The sequence below is a fragment of the Schistocerca nitens genome, chromosome 4, assembly GCF_023898315.1.
Source record: "Schistocerca nitens isolate TAMUIC-IGC-003100 chromosome 4, iqSchNite1.1, whole genome shotgun sequence".
NCBI lineage: Eukaryota > Metazoa > Arthropoda > Insecta > Orthoptera > Acrididae > Schistocerca > Schistocerca nitens.
In genome coordinates, this window is record NC_064617.1 from 37,788,163 (window position 1) to 37,801,430 (window position 13,268).

Sequence of the window (13,268 nt, forward strand, 5' to 3'; positions counted from 1 at the left end):
ATCCTTATTAGAAGAGCGTGAGGGTTTCAGTAAATGGGCAGTAGTGCGTCGGATACAAACTACATGACTCCCAGGGGAGCTTTCATGTGGAGGCTGCAGCCGTTTTACTCTCTAGGATAAAACCCGCACTGGAGCCCACAGTTCTTAACCGCGACGTAATGTCTGTGTCGCATCCTTATTAGAAGAGTGTGAGGGTTTCAGTAAATGGGCAGTAGTGCGTCGGATACAAACTAGAAGACTCACAGGAGAGCTTTCATGTGGAGGCTGCTGCCCTTTACTCTCTAGGATAAATACCTCCCTGGAGCCTAAAGTATTTAATCTCGATGCAATATCTGGGACGCATCCTTATTAGAAGAGTGTGAGGGTTTCAGTAAATGGGCAGTAGTGCGTCGGATACGAACTACATGACTCCCAGGAGAGCTTTCATGTGGAGGCTGCAACCGTTTTACTCTCTAGGATAAAACCCGCACTGGAGCCCACAGTTCTTAACCGCGACGTAAAGTCTGTGTCGCATCCTTATTAGAAGAGCGTGAGGGTTTCAGTAAATGGGCAGTAGTGCGTCGGATACAAACTACATGACTCCCAGGGGAGCTTTCATGTGGAGGCTGCAGCCGTTTTACTCTCTAGGATAAAACCCGCACTGGAGCCCACAGTTCTTAACCGCGACGTAATGTCTGTGTCGCATCCTTATTAGAAGAGTGTGAGGGTTTCAGTAAATGGGCAGTAGTGCGTCGGATACAAACTAGAAGACTCACAGGAGAGCTTTCATGTGGAGGCAGCTGCCCTTTACTCTCTAGGATAAATACCTCCCTGGAGCCTAAAGTATTTAATCTCGATGCAATATCTGTGACGCATCCTTATTAGAAGAGTTTGAGGGTTTCAGTAAATGGGCAGTAGTGCGTCGGATACGAACTACATGACTCCCAGGAGAGCTTTCATGTGGAGGCTGCAACCGTTTTACTCTCTAGGATAAAACCCGCACTGGAGCCCACAGTTCTTAACCGCGACGTAATGTCTGTGTCGCATCCTTATTGGAAGAGCGTGAGGGTTTCAGTAAATGGGCAGTAGTGCGTCGGATACAAACTACATGACTCCCAGGGGAGCTTTCATGTGGAGGCTGCAGCCGTTTTACTCTCTAGGATAAAACCCGCCCTGGAGCCCACAGTTCTTAACCGCGACGTAATGTCTGTGTCGCATCCTTATTAGAAGAGTGTGAGGGTTTCAGTAAATGGGCAGTAGTGCGTCGGATACAAACTACATGACTCCCAGGAGAGCTTTCATGTGTAGGCTGCAGCCGTATTCTTCTCTAGGATAAAACCCGCCCTGGAGCCTGAAGTACATAGTCTCGACGCAATTTCTGTGTCGCATCCTTATTAGAAGAGTGTGACGGTTGCAGTAAATTGGCAGTAGTGCGTCGGATACAAACTAGAAGACTCACAGGAGAGCTTTCATGTGGAGGCTGCTGCCCTTTACTCTCTAGGATAAATACCTCCCTGGAGCCTAAAGTATTTAATCTCGATGCAATATCTGTGACGCATCCTTATTAGAAGAGTGAGAGGGTTTCAGTAGATGGGCAGTAGTGCGTCGGATACGAACTACATGACTCCCAGGAGAGCTTTCATGTGGAGGCTGCAACCGTTTTACTCTCTAGGATAAAACCCGCACTGGAGCCCACAGTTCTTAACCGCGACGTAATGTCTGTGTCGCATCCTTATTAGAAGAGCGTGAGGGTTTCAGTAAATGGGCAGTAGTGCGTCGGATACAAGCTACATGACTCCCAGGGGAGCTTTCATGTGGGGGCTGCAGCCGTTTTACTCTCTAGGATAAAACCCGCCCTGGAGCCCACAGTTCTTAACCGCGACGTAATGTCTGTGTCGCATCCTTATTAGAAGAGTGTGAGGGTTTCAGTAAATGGGCAGTACTGCGTCGGATACAAACTACATGACTCCCAGGAGAGCTTTCATGTGTAGGCTGCAGCCGTTTTCTACTCTAGGATAAAACCCGCCCTGGAGCCTGAAGTACATAGTCTCGACGCAATTTCTGTGTCGCATCCTTATTAGAAGAGTGTGACGGTTGCAGTAAATGGGCAGTAGTGCGTCGGATACAAACTAGAAGACTCACAGGAGAGCTTTCATGTGGAGGCTGCTGCCCTTTACTCTCTAGGATAAATACCTCCCTGGAGCCTAAAGTATTTAATCTCGATGCAATATCTGTGACGCATCCTTATTAGAAGAGTGTGAGGGTTTCAGTAAATGGGCAGTAGTGCGTCGGATACGAAATACATGACCCCCAGGAGAGCTTTCATGTGGAGGCTGCAACCGTTTTACTCTCTAGGATAAAACCCGCCCTGGAGCCCACAGTTCTTAACCGCGACGTAATGTCTGTGTCGCATCCTTATTAGAAGAGCGTGAGGGTTTCAGTAAATGGGTAGTAGTGCGTCGGATACAAACTACATGACTCCCAGGGGAGCTTTCATGTGGAGGCTGCAGCCGTTTTACTCTCTAGGATAAAACCCGCACTGGAGCCCACAGTTCTTAACCGCGACGTAATGTCTGTGTCGCATCCTTATTAGAAGAGTGTGAGGGTTTCAGTAAATGGGCAGTAGTGCGTCGGATACAAACTAGAAGACTCACAGGAGAGCTTTCATGTGGAGGCTGCTGCCCTTTACTCTCTAGGATAAATACCTCCCTGGAGCCTAAAGTATTTAATCTCGATGCAATATCTGTGACGCATCCTTATTAGAAGAGTGTGAGGGTTTCAGTAAATGGGCAGTAGTGCGTCGGATACGAACTACATGACTCCCAGGAGAGCTTTCATGTGGAGGCTGCAACCGTTTTACTCTCTAGGATAAAACCCGCCCTGGAGCCCACAGTTCTTAACCGCGACGTAATGTCTGTGTCGCATCCTTATTAGAAGAGCGTGAGGGTTTCAGTAAATGGGCAGTAGTGCGTCGGATACAAACTACATGACTCCCAGGGGAGCTTTCATGTGGAGGCTGCAGCCGTTTTACTCTCTAGGATAAAACCCGCCCTGGAGCCCACAGTTCTTAACCGCGACGTAATGTCTGTGTCGCATCCTTATTAGAAGAGCGTGAGGGTTTCAGTAAATGGGCAGTAGTGCGTCGGATACAAACTACATGACTCCCAGGGGAGCTTTCATGTGGAGGCAGCAGCCGTTTTACTCTCTAGGATAAAACCCGCCCTGGAGCCCACAGTTCTTAACCGCGACGTAATGTCTGTGTCGCATCCTTATTAGAAGAGCGTGAGGGTTTCAGTAAATGGGCAGTAGTGCGTCGGATACGAACTACATGACTCCCAGGAGAGCATTCATGTTGAGGCTGCAACCGTTTTACTCTCTAGGATAAAACCCGCACTGGAGCCCACAGTTCTTAACCGCGACGTAATGTCTGTGTCGCATCCTTATTAGAAGAGCGTGAGGGTTTCAGTAAATGGGCAGTAGTGCGTCGGATACAAACTACATGACTCCCAGGGGAGCTTTCATGTGGAGGCTGCAGCCGTTTTACTCTCTAGGACAAAACCCGCCCTGGAGCCCACAGTTCTTAACCGCGACGTAATGTCTGCGTCGCATCCTTATTAGAAGAGCGTGAGGGTTTCAGTAAATGGGCAGTAGTGCGTCGGATACAAACTACATGACTCCCAGGGGAGCTTTCATGTGGAGGCTGCAGCCGTTTTACTCTCTAGGATAAAACCCGCCCTGGAGCCCACAGTTCTTAACCGCGACGTAATGTCTGTGTCGCATCCTTATTAGAAGAGCGTGAGGGTTTCAGTAAATGGGCAGTAGTGCGTCGGATACAAACTACATGACTCCCAGGGGAGCTTTCATGTGGAGGCTGCAGCCGTTTTACTCTCTAGGATAAAACCCGCACTGGAGCCCACAGTTCTTAACCGCGACGTAATGTCTGTGTCGCATCCTTATTAGAAGAGCGTGAGGGTTTCAGTAAATGGGCAGTAGTGCGTCGGATACAAACTACATGACTCCCAGGGGAGCTTTCATGTGGAGGCTGCAGCCGTTTTACTCTCTAGGATAAAACCCGTCCTGGAGCCCACAGTTCTTAACCGCGACGTAATGTCTGTGTCGCATCCTTATTAGAAGAGCGTGAGGGTTTCAGTAAATGGGCAGTAGTGCGTCGGATACAAACTACATGACTCCCAGAGGAGCTTTCATGTGGAGGCTGCAGCCGTTTTACTCTCTAGGATAAAACCCGCACTGGAGCCCACAGTTCTTAACCGCGACGTAATGTCTGTGACGCATCCTTATTAGAAGAGCGTGAGGGTTTCAGTAAATGGGCAGTAGTGCGTCGGATACAAACTACATGACTCCCAGGGGAGCTTTCATGTGGAGGCTGCAGCCGTTTTACTCTCTAGGATAAAACCCGCCCTGGAGCCCACAGTTCTTAACCGCGACGTAATGTCTGTGTCGCATCCTTATTAGAAGAGCGTGAGGGTTTCAGTAAATGGGCAGTAGTGCGTCGGATACGAACTACATGACTCCCAGGAGAGCTTTCATGTGGAGGCTGCAACCGTTTTACTCTCTAGGATAAAACCCGCACTGGAGCCCACAGTTCTTAACCGCGACGTAATGTCTGTGTCGCATCCTTATTAGAAGAGTGTGAGGGTTTCAGTAAATGGGCAGTAGCGCGTCGGATACGAACTACATGACTCCCAGGGGAGCTTTCATGTGGAGGCTGCAGCCGTTTTACTCTCTAGGACAAAACCCGCCCTGGAGCCCACAGTTCTTAACCGCGACGAAATGTCTGTGTCGCATCCTTATTAGAAGAGCGTGAGGGTTTCAGTAAATGGGCAGTAGTGCGTCGGATACAAACTACATGACTCCCAGGGGAGCTTTCATGTGGATGCTGCAGCCGTTTTACTCTCTAGGATAAAACCCGCCCTGGAGCCCACAGTTCTTAACCGTGACGTAATGTCTGTGTCGCATCCTTATTAGAAGAGCGTGAGGGTTTCAGTAAATGGGCAGTAGTGCGTCGGATACGAACTACATGACTCCCAGGAGAGCTTTCATGTGGAGGCTGCAACCGTTTTACTCTCTAGGATAAAACCCGCACTGGAGCCCACAGTTCTTAACCGCGACGTAATGTCTGTGTCGCATCCTTATTAGAAGAGTGTGAGGGTTTCAGTAAATGGGCAGTAGTGCGTCGGATACGAACTACATGACTCCCAGGGGAGCTTTCATGTGGAGGCTGCAGCCGTTTTACTCTCTAGGATAAAACCCGCCCTGGAGCCCACAGTTCTTAACCGCGACGTAATGTCTGTGTCGCATCCTTATTAGAAGAGCGTGAGGGTTTCAGTAAATGGGCAGTAGTGCGTCGGATACGAACTACATGACTCCCAGGAGAGCTTTCATGTGGAGGCTGCAACCGTTTTACTCTCTAGGATAAAACCCGCACTGGAGCCCACAGTTCTTAACCGCGACGTAATGTCTGTGTCGCATCCTTATTAGAAGAGCGTGAGGGTTTCAGTAAATGGGCAGTAGTGCGTCGGATACGAACTACATGACTCCCAGGAGAGCTTTCATGTAGAGGCTGCAACCGTTTTACTCTCTAGGATAAAACCCGCACTGGAGCCCACAGTTCTTAACCGCGACGTAATGTCTGTGTCGCATCCTTATTAGAAGAGCGTGAGGGTTTCAGTAAATGGGCAGTAGTGCGTCGGATACAAACTACATGACTCCCAGGGGAGCTTTCATGTGGAGGCTGCAGCCGTTTTACTCTCTAGGATAAAACCCGCCCTGGAGCCCACAGTTCTTAACCGCGACGTAATGTCTGTGTCGCATCCTTATTAGAAGAGCGTGAGGGTTTCAGTAAATGGGCAGTAGTGCGTCGGATACGAACTACATGACTCCCAGGAGAGCTTTCATGTGGAGGCTGCAACCGTTTTACTCTCTAGGATAAAACCCGCACTGGAGCCCACAGTTCTTAACCGTGACGTAATGTCTGTGTCGCATCCTTATTAGAAGAGCGTGAGGGTTTCAGTAAATGGGCAGTAGTGCGTCATATACGAACTACATGACTCCCAGGAGAGCTTTCATGTGGAGGCTGCAACCGTTTTACTCTCTAGGATAAAACCCGCACTGGAGCCCACAGTTCTTAAACGCGACGTAATGTCTGTGTCGCATCCTTATTAGAAGAGCGTGAGGGTTTCAGTAAATGGGCAGTAGTGCGTCGGATACGAACTACATGACTCCCAGGAGAGCTTTCATGTGGAGGCTGCAGCCGTTTTACTCTCTAGGATAAAACCCGCCCTGGAGCCTGCAATACATAGTCTCGACGCAATTTCAGTGTTGCATCCTTATTAGAAGAGTGTGAGGATTGCAGTAAATGGGTAGTAGTGCGTCGGATACAAACTACAAGACTCCCAGGAGAGCTTTCATGTGGAGGCTGCAGCCGTTTACTCTCTAGGATAAAACCCGCCCTGGAGCCTACAGTATATAATTTCGATGCAATTTCTGTGTCGCATCCTTATTAGAAGAGTGAGAGGGTTGCAGTAAATGGGCAGTAGTGCGTCGGATACAAACTACATGACTCCCAGGTGAGCTTTCATGTGGAGGCTGCAGCCGTTTACTCTCTAGGATAAAACCCGCCCTGGAGCCTACGGTATTTAATCTCGCAGCAATTTCTGCGTCGCATCCTTATTAGAAAAGTGTGAGGGTTTCAGTAAATGGGCAGTAGTGCGTCGGATACCAACTACATGACTCCCAGGGGAGCATTCATGTAGAGGCTGCAACCGTTTTACTCTCTAGGATAAAACTCGCACTGGAGTGTACAGTATTTAATCCCGACGCAATTTCTGTGTCGCATTTTAATTAGAAGAGTGTGAGGGTTTCAGTAAATGGGCAGTAGTGCGTCGGATACAAACTACATGACTCCCAGGAGACCTTTCATGTGGAGGGTGCAGCCGATTTACTCTCTAGAATAAAACCCGCCCTGGAGCCTGCAGTACTTAGTCTCGACGCAATTTCTGTGTCGCACCCTTATTAGAAGAGTGTGAGGGTATCAGTAAACGGGCAGTAGTGCGTCGGATACAAACTACATGACTCCCAGGAGAACTTTCATGTGGAGGCTGCAGCTGTTTACTCTCTAGGATAAAACCCGCCCTGGAGCCTACCCGATTTCAATCTCGATGCAATTTGTGTCGCATCCTTATTAGAAGAGTGTGAGGGTTTCAGTAAATGGGCAGTAGTGCGTCGGATAAAAACTACATGACTCCCAGGAGAGCTTTCATGTGGAGGCTGCAGCCGTTTTCTTCTCTAGGATAAAACCCACCCTGGAGCCTGAAGTACATAGTCTCGACGCAATTTCTGTGTCGCATCCTTATTAGAAGAGTGTGACGGTTGCAGTAAATGGGCAGTAGTGCGTCGGATACAAACTACAAGACTCACAGAAGAGCTTTCATGAGGAGGCTGCAGCCGTTTACTCTCTAGGATAAAACCCGCCCTGGAGCCTACTCGATTTTAATCCCAATGCAATTTCTGGGTCGCATCCTTATTAGAAGAGTGTGAGGGTTTCAGTAAATGGGCAGTAGTGCGTCGGATACAAACTACATGACTCCCAGGAGAGCGTTCATGTGGAGGCTGCAACCGTTTTACTCTCTAGGATAAAACCCGCCCTGGAGTCCACAGTTCTTAACCGCGACTTAATGTCTTTGTCGCATCCTTATTAGAAGAGCGTGAGGGTTTCAGTAAATGGGCAGTAGTGCGTCCGATACAAACTACATGACTCCCAGGAGAGCTTTCATGTGGAGGCTGCAGCCGTTTTACTCTCTAACATAAAACCCGCCCTGGAGCCTGCAGTACTTAGTCTCGACGCAATTTCTGTATCGCATCCTTATTAGAAGAGTGAGAGGGTTGCAGTAAATGGGCAGTAGTGCATCGGATACAAACTACATGACTCAGAGGAGAGCTTTCATGTGGAGGCTGCAGCCGTTTACTCTCTAGGTTAAAACCCGCCCTGGAGACTACAGTATTTAATCTCGATGCAATTTCTGTGTCGCATCCTTATTCGAAGATTGTGAGGGTTTCAGTAAATTCGCAGTAGTGCGTCGGATACAAACTACTTGACTCCCAGGAGAGCTTTCATGTGGAGGCTGCAGCCGTTTACTCTCTAGGATAAAACCCGCCCTGGAGCCTATAGTATTTAATCTCGATGCAATTTCTGTGTCGCATCCTTATTACAAGAGTGTGAGGGTTTCAGTAAATGGGCAGTAGTGCGTCGGATAAAAACTACATGACTCCCAGGAGAGCTTTCATGTGGAGGCTGCAGCCGTTTTCTTCTCTAGGATAAAACCTGCCCTGGATCCTGAAGTACATAGTCTCGACGCAATTTCTGTGTCGCATCCTTATTAGAAGAGTGTGACGGTTGCAGTAAATGGGCAGTAGTGCGTCGGATACAAACTACAAGACTCACAGGAGAGCTTTCCAGAGGAGGCTGCAGCCGATTACTCTCTAGGATAAAACCCGCCCTGGACCTTACTTGATTTTAATTCCGATGCAATTTCTGTGTCGCATCCTTATTAGAAGAGTGTGAGGGTTTCAGTAAATGGGCAGTAGTGCGTCGGATACAAACTACATGACTCGCAGGAGAGCTTTATTGTGGAGGCTGCAGCCGTTTACTCTCTAGGATAAAACCCGCCCTGGAGCCTGCAGTACATAGTCACGAAGCAATATCTGTGTCGCATCCTTATTTGAAGAGTGTGACGGTTATAGTAAATGGGCAGTAGTGCGTCGGATACAAACTACATGATTCCCAGGAGAGCTTTCATGTGGAGGCTGCAGCCGTTTACTCTCTAGGATAAAACACGCCCTGGAGCCTACTCGATTTTAATCTCGATGCAATTTCTGTGTCGCATCCTTATTAGAAGAGCGTGAGTGTTTCAGTAAATGGGCAGTAGTGCGTCGGATACAAACTACATGACTCCCAGGAGAGCTTTCATGTGGATGCTGCAGCCGTTTACTCTCTAGGATAAAACCCGCCCTGGAGCCTACAGTATTTAATCTCGATGCAATTTCTCTGTCGCATCCTTATTAGAAGAGTGTGAGGGTTTCAGTAAATGGGCAGTAGTGCGTCGGATACAAACTACATGACTCCCAGGAGAGCTTTCATGTGGAGGCTGCAGCCGTTTACTCTCTAGGATAAAACCCGCCCTGGAGCCTGCAGTACATAGTCTCGAAGCAATTTCTGTGTCGCATCTTTATTAGAAGAGTCTGACGGTTATAGTAAATGCGCAGTAGTGCGTCGGATACAAACTACATGACTCCCAGGAGAGCTTTCATGTGGAGGCTGCAGCCGTTTACTCTCTAGGATAAAACCCGCCCTGGAGCCTACTCAATTTTAATCTCGATGTAATTTCTGTGTCGCATCCTTATTAGAAGAGTGTGAGGTTTTCAGTAAATGGGCAGTAGTGCGTCGGATACAAACTACAAGACTCACAGGAGAGCTTTCATGTGGAGGCTGCTGCCCTTTACTCTCTAGAATAAATACCTCCCTGGAGCCTAAAGTATTTAATCTCGATGCAATATCTGTGTCGCATCCTTATTAGAAGAGTGTGAGGGTTTCAGTAAATGGGCAGTAGTGCGTCGGATACGAACTACATGACTCCCAGGAGAGCTTTCATGTGGAGGCTGCAGCCGTTTACTCTCTAGGATAAAACCAGCCCTGGAACCTACTCGATTTTAATCTCGATGCAATTTCTGTGTCGCATCCTTATTAGAAGAGTGTGAGGGTTTCAGTAAATGGGCAGTAGTGCGTCGGATACAAACTACATGACTCCCAGGAGAGCTTTCATGTGGAGGCTGCAGCCGTTTTCTTCTCTAGGATAAAACCCGCCCTGGAGCATGAAGTACATAGTCTCGAAGCAATTTCTGTGTCGCATCCTTATTAGAAGTGTGTGACGGTTGCAGTAAATGGGCAGTAGTGCGTCGGATACAAACTACAAGACTCACAGGAGAGCTTTCATGTGGAGGCTGCTGCCCTTTACTCTCTAGGATAAATACCGCCCTGGAGCCTAAAGTATTTAATCTCGATGCAATATCTGTGTCGCATCCTTATTAGAAGAATGTGAAGGTTTCAGTAAATGGGCAGTAGTGCGTCGGATACGAACTACATGACTCCCAGGAGAGCTTTCATGTGGAGGCTGCAACCGTTTTACTCTCTAGGATAAAACCCTCCCTGGAGCCCACAGTTCTTAACCGCGACGTAATGTCTGTGTCGCATCCTTATTAGAAGAGCGTGAGGGTTTGAGTAAATGGGCAGTAGTGCGTCGGATACAAACTACATGACTCCCAGGAGAGCTTTCATGTGGAGGCTGCAACCGTTTACTCTCTAGGATGGAAGCCGCCCTGGAGCCTAACGGATTTTAATCTCGATGCAATTTCTGTGTCGCATCCTTATTAGAAGAGTCTGAGGATTTCAGTAAATGGGCAGTAGTGCGTCGGATACAAACTACATGACTCCCAGGAGAGCTTTCATGTGGAGGCTGAAGCCGTTTACTCTCTAGTATAAAACCCGCCTTGGAGCCTACAGTATTTAATCTCGATGCAATTTCTCTGTCGCATCCTTATTAGAAGAGTGTGAGGGTTTCAGTAAATGGGCAGTAGTGCGTCGGATACAAAATACATGACTCCCAGGAGAGCTTTCATGTGGAGGCTGCAGCCGTTTACTCTCTAGGATAAAACCCGCCCTGGAGCCTGCAGTACATAGTCTCGAAGCAATTTCTGTGTCGCATCCTTATTAGAAGAGTGTGAGGGTTTCAGTAAATGGGCAGTAGTGCGTTGGATACAAACTACATGACTCCCAGGAGAGCTTTCATGTGGAGGCTGCAGCCGTTTACTCTCTAGAATAAAACCCGCCCTGGAGCCTACTCGATTTTAATCTCGATGCAATTTCTGTGTCGCATCCTTATTAGAAGAGTGTGAGGGTTTCAGTAAATGGGCAGTAGTGCGTCGGACACAAACTACATGACTCGCAGGAGAGCTTTATTGTGGAGGCTGCAGCCGTTTACTCTCTAGGATAAAACCCGCCCTGGAGCCTGCAGTACATAGTCTCGAAGCAATATCTGTGTCGCATCCTTATTTGAAGAGTGTGACGGTTATAGTAAATGGGCAGTAGTGCGTCGGATACAAACTACATGATTCCCAGGAGAGCTTTCATGTGGAGGCTGCAGCCGTTTACTCTCTAGGATAAAACACGCCCTGGAGCCTACTCGATTTTAATCTCGATGCAATTTCTGTGTCGCATCCTTATTAGAAGAGCGTGGGGGTTTCAGTAAATGGGCAGTAGTGCGTCGGATACAAACTACATGACTCCCAGGAGAGCTTTCATGTGGAGGCTGCAGCCGTTTACTCTCTAGGATGGAAGCCGCCCTGGAGCCTACAGTACATAGTCTCGAAGCAATTTCTGTGTCGCATCCTTATTAGAAGAGTGTGAGGGTTATAGTAAATGGGCAGTAGTGCGTCGGATACAAACTACATGACTCCCAGGAGAGCTTTCATGTGGAGGCTGCAGCCGTTTACTCTCTAGGATAAAACCCGCCCTGGAGCCTACTCGATTTTAATCTCGATGCAATTTCTGTGTCGCATCCTTATTAGAAGAGTGTGAGGGTTTCAGTAAATGGGCAGTGGTGCGTCGGACACAAACTACATGACTCGCAGGAGAGCTTTATTGTGGAGGCTGCAGCCGTTTACTCTCTAGGATGGAAGCCGCCCTGGAGCCTGCAGTACATAGTCTCGAAGCAATATCTGTGTCGCATCCTTATTTGAAGAGTGTGACGGTTATAGTAAATGGGCAGTAGTGCGTCGGATACAAACTACATGATTCCCAGGAGAGCTTTCATGTGGAGGCTGCAGACGTTTACTCTCTAGGATAAAACCCGCCCTGGAGCCTGCAGTACATAGTCTCGAAGCAATTTCTGTGTCGCATCTTTATTAGAAGAGTGTGACGGTTATAGTAAATGCGCAGTAGTGCGTCGGATACAAACTACATGACTCCCAGGAGAGCTTTCATGTGGAGGCTGCAGCCGTTTACTCTCTAGGATAAAACCCGCCCTGGAGCCTACTCACTTTTAATCTCGATGTAATTTCTGTGTCGCATCCTTATTAGAAGAGTGTGAGGGTTTCAGTAAATGGGCAGTAGTGCGTCGGATACAAACTACATGACTCCCAGGAGAGCTTTCATGTGGAGGCTGCAACCGTTTTACTCTCTAGGAAAAAACCCGCCCTGGAGCCTGAAGTACATAGTCTCGACGCAATTTCTGTGTCGCATCCTTATTAGAAGAGTGTGAGGGTTTCAGTAAATGGGCAGTAGTGCGTCGGACACAAACTACATGACTCACAGGAGAGGTTTCATGTGGAAGCTGCTGCCCTTTACTCTCTAGGATAAATACCGCCCTGGAGCCTAAAGTATTTAATCTCGATGAAATATCTGTGTCGCATCCTTATTAGAAGAGTGTGAGGGTTTCAGTAAATGGGCAGTAGTGCGTCGGATACAAACTACAAGACTCCCAGGAGAGCTTTCATGTGGAGGCTGCAGCCGTTTACTCTCTAGGATAAAACCCGCCCTGGAGCCTACTCGATTTTAATCTCGATGCAATTTCTGTGTCGCATCCTTATTAGAAGAGTGTGAGGGTTTCAGTAAATGGGCAGTAGTGCGTCGGATACAAACTACATGACTCCCAGGAGAGCTTTCATGTGGAGGCTGCAGCCGTTTTCTTCTCTAGGATAAAACCCGCCCTGGAGCATGAAGTACATTGTCTCGACGCAATTTGTGTGTCGCATCCTTATTAGAAGAGTGTGACGGTTGCAGTAAATGGGCAGTAGTGCGTCGGATACAAACTGCAAGACTCACAGGAGAGCTTTCATGTGGAGGCTGCTGCCCTTTACTCTCTAGGATAAATACCGCCCTGGAGCCTAAAGTATTTAATCTCGATGAAATATCTGTGTCGCATCCTTATTAGAAGAGTGTGAGGGTTTCAGTAAATGGGCAGTAGTGCGTCGGATACGAACTACAAGACTCCCAGGAGAGCTTTCATGTGGAGGCTGCAGCCGTTTACTCTCTAGGATAAAACCCGCCCTGGAGCCTACTCGATTTTAATCTCGATGTAATTTCTGTGTCGCATCCTTATTAGAAGAGCGTGAGGGTTTGAGTAAATGGGCAGTAGTGCGTCGGATACAAACTACATGACTCCCAGGAGAGCTTTCATGTGGAGGCTGCAACCGTTTACTCTCTAGGATGGAAGCCG